General features: G+C 46.4%; 1 protein-coding gene across 1 annotated transcript in view; it reads right to left on the bottom strand.

Annotated features, from left to right (window-relative positions):
• Window positions 1-15,910, bottom strand: part of ARAP2 (ArfGAP with RhoGAP domain, ankyrin repeat and PH domain 2) — a 167,341-nt gene that overhangs the window by 144,436 nt on the left and 6,995 nt on the right. The window lies entirely within an intron of this gene.

The following is a 15,910-nucleotide window of genomic DNA, read 5'->3' as shown; positions in this document are numbered from 1 at the left end:
TTACAGATGATGTAACTGAACCGCAGAGAGTTTAAGTAATTTCCCCAAGGTCACCCAGCAGACAAGTGGTGGAGCTGGGATTAGAACCCAGGTCCTTCGACTATCAGGCCCATGTTCTATCCACAAGGTCAGGCTGCTTCTTTTAAAATGGGGATTCAGTAGCTGTTTTCTTTTCCCTTCGATTTTGAACTCCATGTGCAAAAGGGACTGTGTCTGATCTGATTGTGTTATATCAGCCCCAGTACTTAATAAGTGCGTACCAAATAAGACAATTAGTATTATTTAGACTGAGCCGCAAGGAGACAGAAATTCTGCTCCGCTAGCTACAGTACTCGACTGCCTTTTGCTTTTATCTTGCACATCCTTCCCTTTCTTTTATGTTGCTGTTTTAGTGTTTCATTTTTCCTTCTGTATCTGTCACCAGACCCCTCTCCCCTCTCATCTCATTAAATGGTGATCTTCTTAAGGGCCAAGAACCCCCTCTATTTCCCACCCGTGTAGTCTTTGCCAGTGCTTGAATAGCCTAGTCAGAGAGAGCACAGGCACAGGAGTCAGAGGTCCTGGGTTCTAATCCCAGGTCTGCCACTAGTCTGCTGTGTAAACCTTGGGTAAGTCACTTAACTTCTCTGTGCCTGTTTCCTCATCTGTAAAAATGGGGATTAAATCCTATTCCCTCCTACCTAGACTGTGAGCCCCATGCGGGAGAGGGACTGTGTCCAAACAGATAACTTTGTAGATGCCCCAGCACTCAGAATAGTGCTTGGCTCATAGTAAGCACTTAACAAATACCATAATTATTATTAGTACTACAGCAATCTGCATACAGGAAGTGCTTAATGCTAACTACTATTGAAAAGTCAATGCTTAGGGTAGGGTGTGATGCCCTGAAGCACTGCATCTTACCTAACTGGGTAACACTTAGGTGGAGGAAAAGGAAAATTAACAGTTTTGGAAGGTGTCAGCAGATCATTTTCCTTCCTCCCCTCATATTAAAAAATAAAAATAATAATTATGGTATTTGTTAAGACCTTAATATGTGCCAAGCACTGCTCTAAACGATGGGGGTAATTACAAGGTAATCAGATTGTTCTACATGGGACAATCCCCATTTTACAGATAAGATAACCGAGGCACAGAGAACCTAAATGACTTGCCCAAGGTCATACAGCAGACAAGTGGTAGAGCCGGGATTAGAACCCACGTCCTCTGACTCCCAAACCCAGGTTCTTGCCATTAAGTCACGCTGTGTGGTCCTGATGCCCCGGTTCCCACGATGAGCTGTCCAAGTTGGATCACTCTGGAGAAAGCCAGGGAAGCAGAGTGGACAACTAGGGATGTCATTAGCCACACAAATGGATCTAAAAGGGGAGAACCCAAGCATCCTGGTGTCCCTGCGGAAAACAGAGTCCTAGGATGAAAAGATTGCCTAGTGGATAGAGCAGGGTCTGGGAGTCAGAAGGACCTGGGTTCTAATCCTGGTTCTGCCACTTGTCTGTTGTGAAACCTTGGGCAAGTCGCTTCACTTCTCTGTACCTCAGTTAACCTCATCTGTAAAATGGGGATTAAGACTGTGAGCCCCACGTGGGACAGGGACTGAGTCCAACCCAATTAGTTTGTACCCACCCCATCACTCAGTACAGTCCTTGGCACATAGTAAATTCTTAACAAATACCACTATTACTATTATTATATTATTAATACTGTTTTTTGGACTCCCAGTTAATCTCTCTTTGGTAGTGTGTTTTTAAAATACTGAATGATTGGAAATCTCTGGAACTCAGAAGTTTCCCGAACAGAAACAGAGACCTAACTCATGCCCCGGCGATCAATCACACGACCTCCAAAGAAAGGAAGCCAGGGCGGAGGTGGTGAACGCCAATGGACTCTGTGAGACCACCTCTGCTCTCCGCTCATGACGTCTTGGTCCAATGGAGACGGCTCAGCCCAGGGCGAGCAGGGCAGGACGGCCTCACGTCCAAACGCCCTCGTGTGCAGATCGCTCACTGACCGTGTGGTCACCCTATTGGCAGCCACAAGAAGAGAACCTCGCCCGCCATTTCACCAAGGGAAAGCACACCACAGAAGGTCAGCATGCCGCTGTACAAACTCTGATCAGCCACAGAAGGTCAGACCAGTCTGCATTTCCAATGCAGTGGCGACATCGGAGGTAAAACAAAACAAAAAAACAAAAACAAAAAAAACCCTGGCCCTTTCTGTGGGTCCTCCGACAGTGCATGTCGTATTCCGGCTACTACCCACCCCGGCACACCCAGAATGGCATACCCACCGCTGAATCAATTCAGCAGCCATGAGTCCCTCTCACAAAGCGGACACGATTGGATTGAGCCGATCTATTAAAAAGGCACCATGTTTATAGCTAATGAATAGCTAATCCCTCCAAACCACCTTTCTTGCTCCTTGGAATTCCCCAGCCTAGGGCATTTCTGGAGTTCCGATCACATGAACACCACCATCTACTCCAAAGTGGAAGACTGGTTAACACTACTCAGGGATTCTATCACCACCCAGGTCTCTGGCTCTCCAATGAAGTCACTGCCATCCATCACACCGCTTTTGCGGTGCTTGGGCACCAAGGCAGAGGAAGATGAAAATGGTGGGCACAAGCTGGACAATCACACATTCTCCTGCCCACCTACGAGGTGAGTGGGTACAGCAGTGAGGAGGAGGGGGACACAGGACAAACACCGGAACCTCCATAATGGCAGGGATCAGGTATTTTAAAAATAATAATAATGGTATTTATTAAGTATTATGGTATTTGTACTCTCCCAAGCCCTTACTATGGATGTAGAGAAGCAGCATGGCCTAGTGGACAGAGCATAGGCCTGGGAGTCAGAAGGACCTGGGTTCTAATCCCAACTCTGCCACTTCTCTGCTGTGTGATCTGGGGCAAGTCACTTCACTTCTCTGGGCCTCAGTTTCCTCAACTATAAAATAGAGACTCGATCCTCATTTTTCTTCCCACTTAGACTGGGAGTCCCACGTGGGCCAGGGACTGTGTCCAACCTAATTAACTATCCAAGTGCTTAGAACAGTACCTGACACTTTAAGCACTTAACAAATACCATAATCATCATCATGGAGTGGAGGAGAGAGCTGGTATAACAGGTTCTCCCTGACCTCTACCTATATACTTCTCTATACTCTAAACCATCCACACATGCCCCTGGGATTCTCATTTAGCTCCATGCTTTGAAGAGCATCTCTATTAGTTTGGGGCAGGGAGAGGGGGTTATGGTATTTGTTAAATGCTCATTATGTGTCAAATACTGTTCTGAGCCCTAGGGAAGATACAATTTAATCAGGTCAGACACAGTCCCTGTCTCAGATGGAACCCACCATTTAACTAGAAGGCAGAACCAGTTTTGAATGCTCATTTTACAGCTGAGGAAACTGAGGCCACAGTGCTTCCACCTAGGGAAGCATGAAGGACTGGTTGTCAATAGCATTCAATGAAGACCCCGCCGATGGTGAAATTCACCTATGGATACATGTGTATCCATAGAGAAGCAGTGTGGCCTAGTGGAAAGAGCATAGGCCTGAGAGTCAGAAGGACCTAGGTTCTAATCCCAGCTCTGCCTCTTGTCTTGTGTGTGACTTTGGGCAAGTCACTTCACTTATCTGTGCCTCAGCTACCATATCTGTAAAATAAGGATTAAAACTGTGAGCCCCATGTGGGACTTGGGCTGTGTCCAATCTGATTAGCTTGTATCTGCTTCAGCGTTTAAGCCAGTGCCTGGCACAAAGTAAGTGCTTAAATATCATTTAAAAAAGTGTACCTGGAAAGCCAATGGGGGACCCACAGTTCCTACACTGTTGCCTCTTTGTCTCAGGATTCTGCTCTGTCAGTCTCTCAGTGGCATTTATTGAAAGCTTACTGTGTGCAGACGATTGAACTAAGTGCTCGGGAGAGTCCAATATAATAGAATTGATAGACAAGTTTCCTGCCCACAGTAAGCTTACAGTCTAGAGGGAGAGACAGCCACTAATATAAAATTATGGATATGAAGCTTCTGCTGGAAAACAGCTGCCCCTTTTTCGACAGCAGGGCATCAAGCTGTTTTGGGACAACTGACTGAGTTTTCGGCTGAGCTGAGACAATCTTAGAACGAGTCGTCTACAATCGATGCCTAGAATTCCTTAACTCCCATTCTCTCCTAGACCCCCTCCAATCTGGCTTCCGTCCCCTCCACTCTACCGAGACTGCTCTCTCTAAGGTCACCCATGACCTCCTTCTTGCCAAATCCAATGGCTCCTACTCCATTCTGATCCTCCTTGACCTCTCTGCTGCCTTTGACACTGTCGACCATCCCCTCCTCCTCCGTACCTTATCTCACCTTGGCTTCACGGACTCTGTCCTCTCCTGGTTCTCCTCTTACCTCTCTGGCCGATCATTCTCGGTCTCCTACGCTGGAGCCTCCTCCCCCTCCCATCCTTTAACTGTTGGAGTTCCTCAAGGGTCAGTTCTTGGCCCTCTTCTGTTCTCCATTTACACTCACTCCCTCGGTGAACTCATTCGCTCTCACGGCTTTGACTACCATCTCTACGCAGATGACACGCAGATCTACATCTCCGCCCCTGTCCTCTCCCCCTCCCTTCAGGCTCGCATCTCCTCCTGCCTCCGGGACGTCTCCACCTGGATGTCTGCCCGCCACCTAAAACTCAACATGAGCAAGACTGAGCTCCTCATCTTCCCTCCCGAGCCCGGTCCGCTCCCAGACTTCTCCATCACCGTGGATGGCACGACCATCCTTCCCGTCCCGCAGGCCCGCAATCTCGGTGTCATCCTTGACTCGTCCCTCTCGTTCACCCCACACATCCTATCCGTTACCAAGACCTGCCGGTTTCACCTCTACAATATCGCCAAGATCCGCCCTTTCCTCTCCACCCAAACGGCTACCTTACTATTACGGGCTCTCGTTATATCCCGGCTAGACTACTGTGTCAGCCTTCTCTCTGACCTCCCTTCCTCCTCTCTCGCCCCGCTCCGGTCTATTCTTCACTCCGCTGCCCGGCTCATCTTCCTGCAGAAACGATCTGGGCATGTCACTCCCCTTCTTAAACAACTCCAGTGGTTGCCTATCGACCTCCGCTCCAAACAAAAACTCCTCACTCTAGGCTTCAAGGCTCTCCATCACCTTGCCCCTTCCTACCTCTCCTCCCTTCTCTCTTTCTACCGCCCACCCCGCACGCTCCGCTCCTCTGCCGCCCACCTCCTCGCCGTCCCTCGGTCTCGCCTATCCCGCCGTCGACCCCTGGGTCACGTCCTCCCGCGGTCCTGGAACGCCCTCCCTCCTCACCTCCGCCAAACTGATTCTCTTTCCCTCTTCAAAACCTTACTTAAAAATCACCTCCTCCAAGAGGCCTTCCCAGACTGAGCTCCTCTTCCCCCTCTACTCCCTCTGCCATCCCCCCTTTACCTCTCCGCAGCTAAAGCCTCATTTTCCCCTTTTCCCTCTGCTCCTCCACCTCTCCCTTCCCATCCCCACAGCACTGTACCCGTCCGCTCAACTGTATATATTTTCGTTACCTTATTTATTTTGTTAATGAATTGTACATCGCCTTGATTCTATTTAGTTGCCATTGTTTTTACGAGATGTTCTTCCCCTTGACGCTGTTTAGTGCCATTGTTCTTGTCTGTCCGTCTCCCCCGATTAGACTGTAAGCCCGTCAAACGGCAAGGACTGTCTCTATCTGTTGCCGACTTGTTCATCCCAAGCGCTTAGTACAGTGCTCTGCACATAGTAAGCGCTCAATAAATACTATTGAATGAATGAATGAATGACATTGTCCAGGGATTGTTCATTCAATTATATTTATTGAGCACTTACTGTGTGCAGAGAACTGTACTAAGCGCTTGGGAGAGTACAGTACAACAATAGACATATTCCCTGCCCACAACGAGCTTACAGTCTAGAGGTTTTGTTGTACTGCAGCCTTCAAATGTTTGCTCCAGCTTTTGACGTCTCCATCTCAGTTTAAAGTACAGGAGCTGTGGGGGATGTCCATTCTCCTCAGAGGTTCCACCCATGTGAGCATAACTTCAATGCTAGGAGACTGCTTTCTTTCTACAGCTTTGTTCACTCAGTTGTACTTATTGAGTGCTTACTGTATGCAGAGCACTGTACAAAGTGCTTGGGAGAGTACAACAAACAGACACATTCTCTGCCCACAATTTGAGGTTACAATTTGAGAGTAAAGAGAATGGGGGACAGACATTAATATGAATAGATTACAGATATGTACATAAGTGCTGTAGAGCTGGGAGGAGACGATTTTAACAAAGGGAGCAAGTCAGATGATTCAAAAGGGAGTGAGAGAATAGGAAAGGGGGGTCTAGTCAGAGAAGACTTTTTGGAGGAGATGTACCATCAAGAGGCCTCAGCAGATCCTTCTAGAGGTATAGAAAGACATTTATATAAATAAATGATTTAGGGCTATAAATTATCCCAGAGCTATACAAGCTTAGACAAGACACATTTCCTTTCTTTTTTTCAAACCCTGTCAGTCATTTGGTGCAAGAGGGTCATAATACCCTCCGTAAAATGTATTACTCCTTTTGGAAAAACTTGATTGTTTTGATTTTTTGATTGATTGCAACTCCAGGTGAAGCTAATCGAACTCCAGAAGACAAGGAATTGCCACTGGAATTCCCCTTTTACACAAAAACTAACCAAAGCTTAGAGGTGTGCCCACAAAGGCATTTGGACAACCAAACTGATGCAAGCCGGCTATTGGCACAGCATCCGGTTCTGGGAAAATACTATCTTAGATTCCCAATCTGTTCAGCAAATCCAACATGGTAGCCGGGAAGTCCCCACCTAACGCAGGTTGAGCAACGCTGTGGTAAAGGGTGTTCAAACTCTGAAACTGCGAGGGTATGCAATGGATGACGGTCTTCTGAGAGACTCCAAACTTCCCCCAGGGGACCAATAATGAAAGGCAAAATGATGCTCATATCATCTCCATCGATGTCATCTAATGAATGCTGTCTATGCGCAGAGCACTGTAATAAGCACTTAAGAAAGTACACTAGAGCAGTTTATCAAGCAGAAACTCCTTAACAATGGCTTTAAAGTACCTTGCCCCCTCGCTCCCTCTTACCTTACCTCCCTGATTTCTGACTACAATCCAGGCAGCACACTTGGTTCAACTAATGTCAGTCTACTCACTGTTCTTCAACCCCACCTATCTCGCCGCCAACCTCTCGCCCACGTCCTGCCCCTGGCCTAAAACGTCCTCCTCCTTTATATCTGACAGATGATCACTCTCCCTACCTTCAAAGCCTTATTAAAAACATATCTCCTCCAAGAGGTCTTTCCCAACTAAGCCCTCATTTCCTCTTCTCCCACTCCCTTCTGTGTTACCCTTAAACTTGGATTTGCTCCTTTTATTCACCCCTCCCTCAGCCCCACAGCACTTATTCATTCATGCAATCATGCTTATTAATTAATCGTACTTACTAATAATGTTGGTATTTGTTAAGCGCTTACTATGTGCCGAGCACTGTTCTAAGCGCTGGGGTATACTAAGCACTTACTGTGTGCACAGCACTCTACTAAGCACTTCGGAAAGTCCAATACAACAATAAACAGTGACATTCCCTGCCCACAGTGAGCTCACAGTCTAGAGGACTGTACACTTATGTACATATCAATAATTTATTAATATTTATGTCTGTCTTCCCTGCTGACCCATAAGGTCATTGTAGGTTACATTGTACTCTCCCAAATGTTTAGAACAATGTTCTGCACATGGTTAGTGCTCAATAAATATGATTGATTGATTGATTGAAAGGAAGGTATGCTCTGTGCCTTCAAGAAGCTTATATGACAGTGTGAAAGTTAACAGGTGGAAACTGGTTTCCACTTAGTATTAACAGCAAGCAAGTAAAAGGGCTCCTGAGGCCACCCCAAGGGTACCTCCTGGTCATTCCTTTTCAAGACTGAATTCTGGAAACTGAGGCTTCCAACATCACTTTGACTATCACTTTACATCAATGTCCATTTCCCTCTCTAGTTGCAAGCTCATTTTGGACAAGAAATGTGTCTGTTATATTGTACTCTCCCAAGCACTTAGTACAGTGCTCTGCACACAGTAAGTGCCCCCAAAATTCAATCATTGAATGAATGATTTCAGTATCGTTCCCAATCAATCAATCATATTCATTCAGTGCTTACTGTGTGCAGAGCACTGTACTAAGCACTTGGGAGAGTACAATATAACAATAAGCAGACACATTCCCTGCCCACAACAAGCTTTAGCTCATCACGGAACTAACCTAACCCTTCCAACTATATGAATCCCAGGCACAAAGCCACACATTAATGCCCACTAATGTTTTTATGCCAGAATGGTATTGTCAGTGCCCTTGTTCCCAAAGATTACCATCTTGTTTCATTAAAATCTATGCCATGTGCTGGCAGCTTGGGCCTTACAGACTCTGTATCACCTCTTTATGGCATCCATAAAATTATCCTATCCAAATCTTTGTTTTTTGGGGATTGATTATCCAGACTCTAGATCAAGGACGGGTCACATTTTCATGCAGAAGCACCAAAGAGATTGAAATCTTGGAGCAGTTGTGCACCAAGAGCCAATCATTCAACATAAACACACATTATTGTGTGTTTACTAGTTCACTTCAAATTAAAGGGTTGGAAATGTCCTGTCCTCCCCACCCAGGGAGAGATTTGGCCTATGTGGCTCAGGGGCAAGGAGATGGCTTCCTAAGGCTGGGAGGTGGATGATTACGATCTACCCCATCCCCTCCTCCTGTTCCTGCCAGCTGTGCCCCATCTTCCTCCTTCCTTCTCGGCTCCAAAGAGCTGCTAAGGTTGCTGGGGCCTTCAGAGTGAGCAGAGATTTCCCTCAGCACAAGGGTAGAACCCCCACCTCAGGGCCGAATGGGGCAAGATTTTCCCCATACGAATGATGCAAGAAGACTGATCCTCACCAGGGGCCCTCCACCAGGCCCTGGAGCCCCCCTGGGCTTTCCCCTGCCCCAGGGACCGTAAAAGTACAAAACCAGGTCTGGGGCCTTTTGGGGGTTGGGGACAATTGCCTCATCTGGTGGAAGGCCACAGATGAGACACTTCTACTCTTCCACCCAGGCCCCAGAGGGGCCATACGGAATCCACCAGCCCAGGGCCATTTATTACAGCGGCACCGCGTATGGTGGGGTGTTCAACAAGGACCCCACTTAGCTGAAGCTCTGGGCAATAGTTTCATTTGTCTCTCCACCAGCTCAGTGGAGCCAAATCTGGTTCCCAGAAGAGCAAAGAGATGTCCAGAGCCAAAGGCTGCTGATCCAACCAACCAATCAAAGGTATTTACTGAGCACTTATTCTGCGCAGGCTTTTCTAGCATTCTTTCACAGCACTGAGTAGAGTGCTCTGCCCAGAGCAATAAATACTATTACTGAAATAACATTTCTAAAATCTTCCCTTTCTTCTCTGACCAAACTGCTACTGCTGATCCAAGCACTTATCCTACCCCACCTTGATTACTGTATCAGCCTCTTTAATGATCTCCCTGATTCCTGTCTGTCCCCACTCCAGTTCAAAGCCCAGATCACTTTCTCAAAAAAAAAATCTCCATCCCCATCTCCCCCTCCCTCAAGAACTTCCTGAGAAAGCAGCATGGCCTAGTGGATAAAGCTGGGGCCTGAGAGTCAGAAGGACTTGGGTTTTAATCCCTAGTCCACCACTTGTCTGATGTGTGACCTCAGGCAAACCATTTCACTTTTCTGGGCCTCAGCTGCCTCAACTGTAAAATGGGGATTAAGACTGTGAGCCCCATGTGGGACATGGACTGCGCTTAATTACCCTGCATTTACCCCAGAGCTTAGAACAATGCCTGGCACATAGTAAGTGCTTAACAAAGATCATTTTTAAAAAAACCAAAACCTCCAGTGGGTTACCCATCCACCTCTGCATTGAACAGAAGCTCCTTACCATCAGCTTTAAGGCACTCGGTCAGCTTTCCCCCTCCTAGCTCACCTCACTTATTTCCTACTACAACCCAGCCCACAGACTTCGCCCCTCTAAAGCCAATCTACTCACTTTACCTCGGATCTCATCTATCTCACCCACGACCCCTTGCCCACATCCTCCCTCTGGCCTGGAAGTCACTTGCCTTTCATAAGCAACAGACACCCCACTCTCCACACCTTCAAAGCCCTACTAAAATTATGTTTCCACCAAGAGGCTTTCCACAATTCATCCCTCATTTCCCCTGCCTGCTGGCCCTCAATCAATTTAATCAATTGTATTTACTGAGCACGTACCTTGTGCAGAACATTGTACTTAGCACTTGGGAAAGTATGACAGAGCTGATCGCTGCCCACAAGGACTTATAGTCAAAAGGAGGAGATAGACACTAAAATAGATTAGGGGAACAGGAAACAGTAGAGTATAATAGTAGAGTACCCATTCTGGATCTGTAGCCTTTGACCCTTAAGCACTAGATACTCATCCCACCTTCTGCCCCATGGCACTTATCTACAAATGGGGAATTTATTTTAAGGTTTATCTCCCCTTCTACGAACTCTTTTGTACTGTGATTTCCCAAGTGCTTAGTACAGTGGTCCACACATAGTAGACGCTCAAAAAACACTACTGATTGAGAATACTGGTGAAAATGAGGGTTTGGCAATGGATTTCAATTTTTATTATCCACACTCTCCTGATCTCCATTACTCTTTTCAAGAATTAATGATATTTTCAGAAATACAGAGATTTCAAATTGATTGTATTTAAAATTAAACAGAATTGAAAACCTAAGAAAAAGGCACTTGTGGACCAGTCATTTTTTCTGAGGTGCACAGAGGAATATAACAAATTGTCCTGATGTTACTGATACACTGTAAGCTCCTTGTTGGCAGGGAACATGTCTGCCAACTCTATTGTATTGTACTTTCTCAAGCCCTTAGTATAGTGTCCTGCACAGAGTAAGTACTGAAATACTATTAATGATGAAAGGAAAGTTTTATCCATGAGTTGCTGGGAAGACAGACAGTCCCTGCTAAATTGGGTTAATGGAAGGATATTTTTTGAGGCTGTGTAGGATGGCGCTATTCCAGAAAACAAATCTCCCCTTTATTTGAAACCCGCACTAGAAGTCAAACAAGTGAACGAGGTCCTGAACCTCTTCATCCTCATCAATCAGTAGTATTTATTGTGTGTTTACTATGTGCAGAGGACTGTGCTGAGCAACTGAGTGCAGTAGGAGTTGGTAAATCTGATCCCGACCCTCAAGGAGTTTACAGTCTAGTATCGAGGACAAACTGGGAATCCTGAAAAAACCAGGAAAAGAGACTGTCTACATTATATGACAGAGAATAATTATGTAGAACGGCACATCCCGCTACAACAGGCAGGAGGGGAAATGTTCTCCACTGGAAACTTCTGGTTTCTGCCACTCACTCCTTCAGGTTTCCCGCAGCTCTGAGCTGTGACCGATTAGTGCAGGACAACAGGGAGATCGATGGATATGCCAAACTGCATCTGCTGCCATTTGTTCTACGGTTGTTGCCTCCCCCTGCATAATCCTCTAGCAAACCCAAAAAACACAGAACAGTTGATTCAATCACTAACTCCACCGCTCAGCTCATTCCTTTCAACATCTGCTTCTGGATTAAAGCCCAATTCATTGACTCCTTCTGGAGGGGAATGGGTCTTTTACCCCTCTACCTGAGGGAATGACAAATTGGAGGCCGCATGGCCTCGGGGAAAGAGCACAGGCCATGGAGTTAGGTTCTAATCCCAGTTCCACCACTTGCCTGCTGCATGACCTGGGGCAGGTCTCTTAACTTCTCTGTGCCTCAGTCACCTCAACTGTCAAATGGGGATTAAGACTGTGAGCTCCATGTGGGACAGGGACTCTGTCCAACTCGATTTGCTTTTACCTATCCCAGAGCTTAGAATAATAATAATAATAATGATGGTAATTGTTAAGTGCTTACCGTGTGCCAGGCACTGTACTAAGTGCTAATAATGATGGCATTTGTTTAGCACTTACCACATGACAAGCACTGTTCTAAGAGCCGAGGTAGACACAAGGTAATCAGGTTGTCCCACGTGGGGCTCACAGTTTTAATCCTCATTTTCCAGATGAGGTAACTGAGGCACAGAGAAGTGAAGTGACTTGCCCAAAGTCACACAGCTGACAAGTGGAGGAACCAGGATTAGATGCCATGACCTCTGACTCCCAAGCATGTGCTCTTTCCACTGAGCCACACTGCTTCTCAGTGCTTGACATATAGTAAGCACTTAACAAATACCATTAAAAAAAAAAAAGTAAGGAAGGGAGAAGTGTTGGAAGTTGTGGAAGATAACAGTTTGGGAAACCAATTTGGGGCCCAGAAAAGGAAATAGAACAGGCAGAGGAAAGGAAGAGACTCAGAAGAAAGGGAGCATAAAAGGAACTTGATGGGAGAAAAGTATGATGGAACTAGACTGTAAGCTCATTGTGGGCAAGGAACGTGTCTACCAACTGTTTTATTGTACTCTCCCAAGCATTTAGTACAGTGCTCTGTAACAATAAGCACTCAATAAATACCATTAATTGATTGGAACAGACTCCTCGAAGGATGTCAACGGAGCAGGGACCACTGGAAGATTTTGTAGGATGGGATTGGCCCTCTTTAGAAGTGTTCTTTCTTGGGATGCTGGCTCTTAATATCTGGAAATAAGGGAGACAATGTGGACTAGTGGGTAGAGCACTGACCTCGAGTCAGAAGACCTGGGCTCTAATCCCAGGTCTGCCAACTGCCAGCTATGGGACCTTGAGCAACTCACTTAACTTTTATGCACCTCGGTTTCCTCACCTGTAAAGTGGAGAATACATGTTCTCCCTCCCCTTTAGACTAGGAGTCCTACATGGGGATAGGAACTGTACAATTTGCATACAGACCCTAAGCCCACTGTGGGCAGGGAATGTATTTGTCTATTGTGATACTGTACTCTCCCAAGCACTTAGTACACTGCTCCGCACACAGCAAGCACTCAACAAATACGACTGAATGAATATAACATCTCAGTGCTTAGCACCGTCAGCGCTAAACACTACAGTTGGCAGTATTGCTATTATCAGGATTGGAAACAAAGCATCATCTGATTTTCACTCAAGAGGAGCACGGGGAGCTCCTTTTGACAACTCTCCATCCAGCCGGGTCATATTTACATTTTAAAGATTAGATGACATTCATTGAGCGTAGGCTAATCTCCTCGGTCTCCATCAGTCTTTGTCTTGCCCGTGATGATTCTATTTCCCAAAGCTGTCCATCTAGTTTTGGCGCTAACTGTCTGGCACTGAGGAGATTTGTTTAAAACCTGGATTGAAAGATCCTTGAAGCTAACGGTTTTAATCCCTCTGCAACCAGAAGTACATCTTAAAATGAGAGGAACGAGTCAATGGTATTTTGTTGAAGGCTTAAAGTGTTTAGAGCACTGTACTAAGCGCTTGGGAGAGTACAATCAACAGAGTTGGTAGACAAGATTCCTTCCCATATGAGCCTATAGCCTAAAGGAAGCAGAATAGTATTCAGTGAACAGGGCCCGTACTAAACCCTGGAGACAGAAACGCTGATGAGAATTCAACACATTCTCTGTCCTTTGGGGCCTTGACGGGCGTAGAGAGGGTGATGAGAACAGGGGCTTGGAGATGAATGATTTATATATATTTTTTAAATGGAATTTATTAAGCATTTACTCTTTGTCGGCCACTGCTCTAAGTGCTGGGGTAGATCCAAGCTAATCAGGCCGGATGCAGTCCATGTCCCTCGTGGGACTCATGGTCTTACTCCCCATTTTACAGATGAGTTAACTGAGGCACAGAGAAGTTGAACAGGCCCCACACTTCTTCCCCAGGAGTATGCATGGGGCACAGCAGGCAGCAGACACACAAAAGAGTTCACAAGAAGCTTGTTTTCCACTGCGACTCCTCCCAACTTCTGAAGGATAAGAAGAGCTTTCAGAAAACCCAACTTGGGGCTCTTAGGTGTCTCCTTCTCCAGGGCCCCTGGGCCAGCTCACAAGTTCTCTGTTAAGGAACCAGGCTCCCAGAGGACATCTCAGCCCTTCCCCCAGCTGTGACTTTTCTGTGGGGTTTGAGGACGGCAGCCATCGTGACTGGGGGGTGAAAAGAGGAGAGCGAAGGCCCTGTTGATCATCTCCTTTCTCTGGCAAAGCCCCTCGTACTTCAACTCCAGTGGAGTGAAAGTGACAAGGGCCAAAGGCAAGGCAGACAGACCTGGGGACCACACCCCCACACTTATCAATCAATCAATAGTATTTATGACACCCTTTCTGTTTGCAGAGCACTGTACTAAGTACGCTTGGGAGAGTACAATACAACAGAATTATTGGACATGTTCCCGGCCCATAACGAACTTACTCTCTAAAGATATGATTTTTAAAAATTGGGGCATTTAAGCACTTACTACGTACCAGTCCCCGTACTAAGTGCCATATGGGTACAAGATAAGCAATAAGCAAATGGGACGGACACCGTCACTGTCCCACATGGGGCTCACCATCTAAGGGGGAAGGAGATCCTTTTTATATCTGAGGACCCTGAGGTTCAGAGCAGGCAAGTGGCAGAACTGGAATTAGAACCCACGCCTTCTGACTCCTTCTGCTCTTCCCACTAAGTCACACTGCTCCTCATGTGCACATCCTTCGTGCTGGCAGTGGGACTGACCCTCCTGAATGTGTACTCGGGTCAAAGTCAGGAACAACCTTTTTCTTCGGAAAGTGGTCCCAAACACATGATACAGGAAAGCAGGAGGACCAGCAAATCAATCAATGGTATTTTTTGTGCACTTACTGCATGCACAGCATGTACTAAGTGCTTGGGAGAGTACAATAGATTTGGTAGACATTATCCCTGCCCTCTAGGACTTTACAAAGTCCTGAACCCAAACAAGTTAACCTAGGCACGCTGGACATTAGTACCTCATCTCCCTCTAGGCAGGTCCTGGCCAACTGCTTTCAAAGATCTGGCTCAACCAAGTCCGACATCCACCCCTTCAATCCTCACCTGAAGCACAGGGTCCACTGTACTGAATGTACCAGGAGGAAGCAGAGGAGCCTAATGGAAGGACCAAAGGCCTGCAAGTCCTTCTGATGGATAGGTTCTAATCCCAGCCCTGCCACTTATCTGCTGTGTGACCTTGGAGAAGTCACTTAACTTCTCTGGGCCTCAGTTACCTCATCTGTAAAATGGGGATTAAGACTGCGAGCTCCATGTGGGACATGGACTGGGTCCACGCTCACTTATCTTGCATTTACTCCAGTATTTTGTTCAGTGACTGGCACTTGGCAAATAACCTTAAAAAAAAAAATTAAGCCTGCCTCTCTGAAAAAGCAATATTCCAGGGGCTGGGAAAGAATGGTGATCCCCTGACCAGGCACCACAGAAAGACTCCAATTCTGAGAACACACTGCTCCCTCCATTCTAGTACAGCAACTCCCAAGCCCTCTATTACTTGGAGAGTCATCTCAACATACAGTGCAACAGCATTTTAAAAACCAGGAAAGTCCATCTGAGTAGAAAGGATGGGTTGGAGGATGAGGGAGATTACCACTGACCAAGTCCTATCTGAACACAACAAAGTACCTGGATTCAAATCCTGGCTCTCCCGCTTGTCTTTTGTATGACCTTGGGCAAGCCACTTAACTTCTCTGTGCCTCAGTTTTCTCAACTTCAAAATGGATATTCAATACCTGTTCTCCCTCCTACTTAGACTGGGATCCCCATGTGAGGCAGGGACCGTATTAGGCCTGATTAACTTGTATCTACTCCCGTACTTAGGACAGTTGGTGACGCATAGTAAGCGCTTAACACGTATAAAATAAAAAAATAAGGAATGTGGGAAGATCTGGGG

This window comes from Ornithorhynchus anatinus, chromosome 18 (assembly GCF_004115215.2).
Source record: "Ornithorhynchus anatinus isolate Pmale09 chromosome 18, mOrnAna1.pri.v4, whole genome shotgun sequence".
Classification (NCBI taxonomy): Eukaryota; Metazoa; Chordata; class Mammalia; order Monotremata; family Ornithorhynchidae; genus Ornithorhynchus; species Ornithorhynchus anatinus.
This window is presented reverse-complemented; position numbering and strand designations above follow the sequence as displayed.